The 7,673-nt window shown below is 41.3% G+C and overlaps 1 protein-coding gene across 1 annotated transcript in view; it reads right to left on the bottom strand.

The window, feature by feature from the left end:
* The window catches only part of LOC110336269 (probable ATP-dependent RNA helicase DDX60), a 104,269-nt gene that overhangs the window by 90,698 nt on the left and 5,898 nt on the right, over positions 1 to 7,673 (bottom strand).

The raw sequence follows: 7,673 nt of genomic DNA, 5'->3' as shown, positions 1-7,673 counted from the left end.
AAAATACCTCATAAAAAATTGGAAAGAGTTAAAAAAAAAAAAAAAAAAAAAATAAAAAAACACCCCCCACCTAAAAAAAAAAAAAAAAAAAAAAAAAAAAAAAGCAATGCCCAAAAAGAATTCTAAAGGATTAAACAAGAATTAGGCAAAACAAAGGAAAGTAAAGGTCCAGGGGCAGGGAAGAGAGGAACATCATATGTTACATATGTAACGGACTGTGGAATGAAGGAATGAACACCAAACCAGGTGCCTGTAAGAAGCCAGGAGCCTGGAGTGGAGAGTGGGAGAAAGTGTTTGATGTTCAAGAGCTAGGACTTGAGAGACCAAAGTGGGCAGATCCTTTGAGCATGCATTATAGCTAACTTCTAAGGGTGTGAAGGTGTGAAGGCATTGCATTTTGAAGAGATTACTCCAGCACAGTACAGGGGTGGGAATCATATTCTTGTCGCAGACCCAGAGAGAGCTGCTGCTGGGCAATGTAACAGTGGCAGCTTGGTGTCATCACAGGTTGATGGGAGGTTGAAATAATAAGGTTGGAAAGGTCTGAGTTTATCTGATGGCTGTTAAAAGGTAAGTAGGTCAGAGACTGACAACCAATCAAATCAGAGTAGAGAAGTGGGCTGTCAAGGAGGACTCTGAAGATTCTGATTCAGGGATGAGAGATGCTTACACAGGTAAGAGGACTTGTTATGAAAGCATGAGGAACTGAGTCCAAAACGCCAGCACCCATGTAAAAACCCAGGCATGAGGCATATTTCTGTAACTAGCATTAGGGGATGAAGAGCGGCAGCTATCAGAAACCCACTGACTAGTGAGTCTAGCTAAAAGAGCAAGCTCCTAGTTTCATGGTAGATCCTGTCTGAAGGCAATAAAAAAAAAAAAAAAACAGAATAGAGAAAAACACTCAGTTGCCTCCATGGTCCTCCAAATGAATATGCAAGGACACATGGATGCACTCATACACATGCATGCATTACACATACAATAACACACACACACAAATAATTGTTGTTTATGCAACAAGATAGCTTATTAAGGCATTCTCTGATCCCAGAATCTTGGAATAAGGCTACAAGTCAAGCAAATGTCATTAACTCATTTGTGGTCCACCTTAATTTGACTGGCTTTGAGACTGACAATAAGTCATGTAATGTAGATTCTTAAATGTGAAAGACTAGAAGTCAAAGGCAAGGTCTCAACTATATCTGAATATATAGGTCATTTGCATATCAATGCTAAAAGGGGCCACTGAGACAAACAAGCTGCTTGGATGAAGAGAGACCACATCAAGAAGAAGTGAATGGAACATTACTAATCACTAATCAATTGCAGGAAAGAGGAGACTGCCAAGATGACATATTTTTGAGGGATAGCCAAAAGCTCAGATGTCTGTTGCATAGCATGTCTAAGTCTGTTAATAAGTAGACTTTATTATGTGATAGAAAGATACATAGATAAATGCATAAATAAATGAGAGAGAGAGAGAGAGAGAGAGAGAGAGAGAGAGAGAGAGAGAGACCGGTGGACAGAAAGAGAAGCCAGAAATCAGAGACTTCTATCCCATAATATTAAAACAGGACCATACAGTGGTGAAGCCACCACTAATAACAAATATTAAAATGAATGAGGCTATGTGTCTGTAAAAATGACCAAATCTAAAGAAAGAAGCAATGGCTGTCTGTGGTCCAGGATGTTTAAGACCCACTTTGGTACAGAGGAATTCTAATCTAGCAACAGGGCTGCTCTGGCAAGGGATCACATCCTAAATAACTTCTAGGTCTCTATGATCTGAGCACAATGCAGACATGTCCTGGAATACTTTATGATCTGGCTGAAATACAGACATGCCATTAGTCTACACCTTTAATCCCTTACAATGAAGGTAAGGTTGGTTTGCAGAAGGAAGCAGCTATGTCTGAAAGTGACATCTAAATGAGGGGCAAAGTGACAAATCAGAGAAAGATTTGGCAGAGTGAGTCAGAGATAGGCTACAGTCAGCTCACAGACATATACAGCATAGGAAAGAGAAGCTACTTAAGAGCCGCAAGAGAGAGAAAAGGGGCTTGGGGTGGGGTGTGTATGGCATTTTTACAGAGACGGGCTGCAGAGAGAACAAGCTAGCCACAGGAGGACAGAACAAGCCAGAGAATGAGAAGGAGCCAAATTAGAACAGATTGCCAAAGTTAGTATAAGGTCAAGCAGAGCAATTCAGAGATATCAATTCAACCCAAGAGAAGAAATTTTGAGTCAGAAAGAATGGAAAGGAGTTTGAGACAGAACACCTGAGTTCAACCAGCCAGCCTGAATTCAGAAAGAGCCAGAAAGGCTGAACTTAGCAGTGTTGGAGGCTGAAGCATTCCAGGCCTGGGATAGCAGACAGAGGCTGGAAGTTGAAGCTTTTAAGGAAGGTCCAGGCTTCCAGAAGATTAGATTGTACAGAAGCTAGAAGCTTCCAGGCCTAGATCTAGGGATAGATAGACTGAGCTCAGCCCAAGCCATGTATCTGTAAAGCCCGAGTACGGCTTGCATCTCATCCTTCAATCTGAGGAAATAAAAGCAACATTTACACGTGGGTGGGAGTGTGAGCATGGTCTCTAACTCACACAGCAACTCTGTCATTTTCAAAGCCTTGCAGAGCATCTACTTGTTCACCACACCCCACATTTGCTGCCAAGTACTCAAGCATTTATGAAGCAGGTCCTCAGCCCGTGGTAGAGATACAAAGGAAACAAAGTGTTGAGTGTCCGCACTGCAAGAGCACAGGTTGCTGAGGGGCTCTTTAATAAGAAAGGCAAAATCAGATTCTTGTATTCAGAGGTTCTGGGGATAGTGTATAAAGATAATGAACTACAGAAGCTTGCAGGGGGAAGCTAAGGCATGGCAGTCCAAGGAGAAAAAGCACCAATGTGTTAATTAGGACAAAGAATTTGGCACTCCAAGCTGAACTGGAGATTCTGTGGTTCATTCTTGAAGGCAAAGCACAGGGTGCTTGGTTGGAGATAAAACTGGAAAGACGAGACAATCCAATTTTAAAGAGTCCTATGCCCCAGGTTTAGGATTTTAAACACAGCCCTCAACTTTGGTCATTGTGCATTAGCCGGAGTTCTCCACACTGTACCAAGCTCAAAAGGAAAAAAAAAAAAAAAAAAAAAATCTGAGGTAGGCAGAAAAGAAAAAACAACAAAGAACAAAATTTAAACTGATAGTCATATATGGCAAAAGCCTGATTTACCTAGTGTGTTCCGGTCCAACCAAGGCTACATAGTGAGCCGATAAAAAAAAAAAAAAAAAAAAAAAAGGCTACTTTGTGAGAACTAAGCAGGCAAAAGATAATTAGCCTCAAATATGTTACAAAGAAAAAAGAGGGGCTGGAAGTGGCTCAGTGGGAGGGCTCTTGTTGGGTACCCCACATCCTCTTCAGGCAGCTCAGAAATGCCTATAAATCAAGCTCCAAAAGATCTGACACCTTCTGGCCTTTGAGAATATCCATACCAATGTAGCATGCATATGCATGCACACACACACATACACACACACACACAAACACACACACACACACTAACCAGTTTTCAATGAAAAGTTTCAAGAATGAATAGTGTCTAATTCTATCTTATAAAATACTATAAGGCAATTAATAAGTTCCTATATATTCATAATGTCCACTGAAGGTTGGCGGTAGTAGTACAAAAAGCCAAAACAAAACAGAATGCCCATGGTAAATCTGGGCTGTTTGTTTAAGAAGCCAAATTGTGACATTAAAAAAAAAAAATAGTTTGACAGTTCGTTCCAAACGAATTAATGTGCATGTATCTATGACCTAAACCACAGAAACTGTTTAAAGCAATGTTTTAAGGAAATATTACAGTGAAAAAAGTAATAAAGTTTTAATTAAAGAGTCATAACTATCACTGAGATGCAGGTGCCTGCTGCTACAGCACTACTTTTAAACTAGCCATGATGGAGTATGAAACCATTTTTTAATTTTACAGATAAGAGATTCACTTCACAGCCTGCCTGCCTGCCTGCCCGCCCGCCCGCCCGCCCTCCTGCTGCCTGCCTGCTGCCTGCCTGCTGCCTGCCTGCTGCCTGCCCGCCTGCCCGCCTGCCCGCCTGCCNTGCCCGCCTGCCCGCCTGCCCGCCTGCCCGCCTGCCCACCTGCCCGCCTGCCCGCCTGCCCGCCTGCCCGCCTGCCCGCCTGCCCGCCTGCCTGCTCTCCTCTCATCACATTATGAGAGAGATTCCCTAAGTAGCTCTGAAACAGATCATATGCAATCCTTAACACACAACGGAAGTCCCAACCATTACCCTAGCTCTCCTTCTTCCCCCCTCTTACTTAAGTGGCATGCTATGGAACACAGAAACAGCTATTTGCATACCTGTAATAACTAGTAAATGAGTGTGTGTACACACACATTACTTAACAGATCAGAAGAAACACAGCAAGATCCTGGTTCTCAATAAACTTTTTTTTTTAAGGTTAAGGATGTAGCTCTTGCCTAGCCAACTATGGCCAATGAGCTGAGACAGAATTGGAATGTGGAGTGTTCGGCAGAGAGAGATAGGATAGTGGGATAGAACCAGGTGTAGAATGAGAGATTTGTCCCCTCCTCCCCCAACGAGGAAGGAGAAGGTTGTATGAACCTGAAGGAGAGGTAACTTTCATGTGGCAGGACTTAGAATAAACAGGATAATTGAGTTACAAGCTAGTTCTGGAACAAGCCCTAGCTTGTTTATTCATAACAATTCAGTCTCAGAGTCATTATTTCATGAACTTGGGTGCAGGTGGCAAAGATCACAGTTACAGAAAGACTTAGAAGAGAGATTAGGGTTTTGCAAGAGGCTTAATAACTGGCAAAGCAATATAGTTATCCTTATCTAGAGTAGCACTGAAAGAGTTGTTTATAAAGTGGCATTTCAAAGAATTTTTAAAAAATTTATTGTGTTTCATTTTTTTATTTTAAGTATGTGTGCATATGTGCCCATATAAATGTGTAGATTGCCGGACAACTTCTGGAGCCAGTTATCTTCTTCCACATGTGGGTCTCAGAGATAGAACTCAGGCTTTCTCAGACTTGGCAGNTAGTCCTCTGCTCAGCCATTTTATTGGCCTCATTTAAAAGTTTCTAAGCATACAATTCAGTAAGCTTTACTACCTTAAAGCAATTTTCCTAAACTTTCTGACAACAGGGAACATAAATAATCATCTTGAAAAACCATCTTTATTTAAACCAGTTGTTAGCATAGCTGATCAATAACTTATAACCTAATTTTAAACAGTGGACTGATTCCAAGTTTTATAAGAATGGACCTTAGGAGTCATTAGCATGTTCTTTGGAGGATTTCATATATGAATCCTGTATTCCCATCACTCTCCCTCATCCTCTCCTTCCTCTAGTCCTCCTCTGTCCCTTCCACTCTCTCTCAAATACACTGTCTTCTTGTTCTTCAATTACAATCCTTTCATACATGAAGGTAAGTTTCTAAATACACTCTACTAATTAATAACCTTCAATACGCATCCCATGCATCCTGGGCGTCCCTCCTCCTCCTCCTCCTCCTCCTTTCCCTCCTCCTCCTCCAAGCTTCTCTGGCTGACTTTCTGTGGCTTGAGAACCTCCTGGCACTGCCCTCATCTCTCCCATTCAAATAATCTAGTCTTTGCCCCAGGGCAAAGTCTTATTGTACTCTGTGACAAAATACTTCTTTGGTTTTTAAAAATTCCTCTTTTATTTTGACCTATTTTTTTAAAAAAGAAAGTGCGCCCATTTCACGTTCCATTCTTCTCTCTCCTAATTATTGTTTCTTTCTTATTTTACTTCCTTAATTCCATGAGAAAAAAACAACATAACAAGGAAATTTTCAAAGTTTATTAAAGTAGGAGTGAACCCAAATTTCAGTTATGAAATAATGTAACAAATTAAGAATATCTGTCCATAGTCAACCACACTACAAGGCTATTGTTAGTCCTATGCAGAGCTTCTGGGGTTTTTGAAAGACTCTTACACGTTTTATCTTCCTTAGGCTCACATGAGTCTGAGAGTTACAGAATGTTTCACTTGAACAAGAGTGGGCCAAGATAACAAAGTTTCCAATGACCTTGTGCAAGCCAGGAGGAGAAGGGGGAGAGATACACAGACAACCAAACATTCTTTTATGTTAACCCTGTAGTTGCAGTTTCCAACAAAAAAAGACATCTATTCCTCTGGAGATCTGGAGGAGACAGCAAACTGTTTCTGGGTCTAAGAAAATAAAGCAAGAAGGTGTCCTGTGGTACAAGTTTGGCAGGAGACTTGCTATTCAGTCTAGTGATAGAAGGCTGAACCTGGAGCTTTAGTACAGTAATTTTAAAAATTATTTTACACAGCCATGTCAGCCAGGGAAGCAGGTAGACAATCGTCAGCTCTTTACTCTCAGTCCTCTGCTCCATCAAATTCCCCAATCCTATCCTCAGATCTGGTGCTCACTGCTGGATGCTGCCTCTCCTTCCTCTCTGGCTCCATTTCCAGGGGACTAAGCAGACATTACTGGCAAACCCTGCTTTCCTCCCTCCTGTGGGACCCATTAGCCTGTTCCCCAGCCCATTACCATCCATTACCATTGGAAGGATCAACTTCCAATGCCAAGAAACACATTCTAACATGAACCCCCAATGGCCACACCAGGCAGGATCTCAGAAGCATTCATCATCAGACAACACAGAGCCATCACCCAGAGATGACAACAGAATACAAGGAATGAAGCATCTACCCAACAAAGGCAAGCCCAGGTATCAGCGCCTAGAATTACAATCATCCCAAACTGTCCGATAGGCCAGTGTAAAAAAGCACACTCAATAACAACCAGGATAATGTGTCGCTCCAAGAGCTGCTCAGTCCTGCTACAGTAGGCCCCAAGAAATGCAATACAGCTGAGGCACAAGACGAGAACCTGCAAACAGCCTCTATAAATATGTTAGAGGGCCTTAAAAAAGGAAATGTATAGATTGATAAATCTATAAAAACACAGACAGTGTTAGGAAATTTAAAGCAAAACAGAACAAAAGTTCAAGACATATAATAGAAATAGAATCAATAGGGAGAAACCCAAACTGAGGACAAACTGAGATTGGAAAATTTAGGACTCAAACAGGAACCTCATAGGCTAGAATCACCAACAGAATATGAAAGATGAGACAGAAAATCACAGTCACTGAAGACAAAATAGAAGCAATGGATACTCACTCAAAACAATGCTAAATCTAATGGAATCCAGTCACAAAGCATCCAGGAAACCTGGGACACTGTAAAAATTCAAAATCTATGCATAATGAGAATAAAGGAAGGAGAAGAAACTCAGGTCCAAAGTACAAAAAATATTTTCAACAAAACTATAGAAGAAAATTTCCCCAATCTAAAGCAGGAGGTCCTTATCGAGGTACAAGAAGCAAAAAGAACACCAAGTATACTAGACCAGAAAAGAACTTCCCAAGTCACATAAAAAATGTTCAACACCATTAATCATCAGGGAAATGCAAATCAAAACAACCCTTATATTCCATCTCACACCAGTCAGAATGGCTAAGATTAAAAAATCAAGTGACAGCAGATGCTGGCGAGGTTGTAGAGAAAGAGGAACACTTCTCCATTGCTGGTGGGATTGCAAGCTTGTACAACCACTCTGGAAATCAGTCTGGC

Source organism: Mus pahari, chromosome 19, assembly GCF_900095145.1.
Source record: "Mus pahari chromosome 19, PAHARI_EIJ_v1.1, whole genome shotgun sequence".
Taxonomy (NCBI): Eukaryota; Metazoa; Chordata; class Mammalia; order Rodentia; family Muridae; genus Mus; species Mus pahari.
Note: the sequence above shows the minus strand (reverse complement) of the source record. Positions and strands in the feature narration are given on the sequence as shown.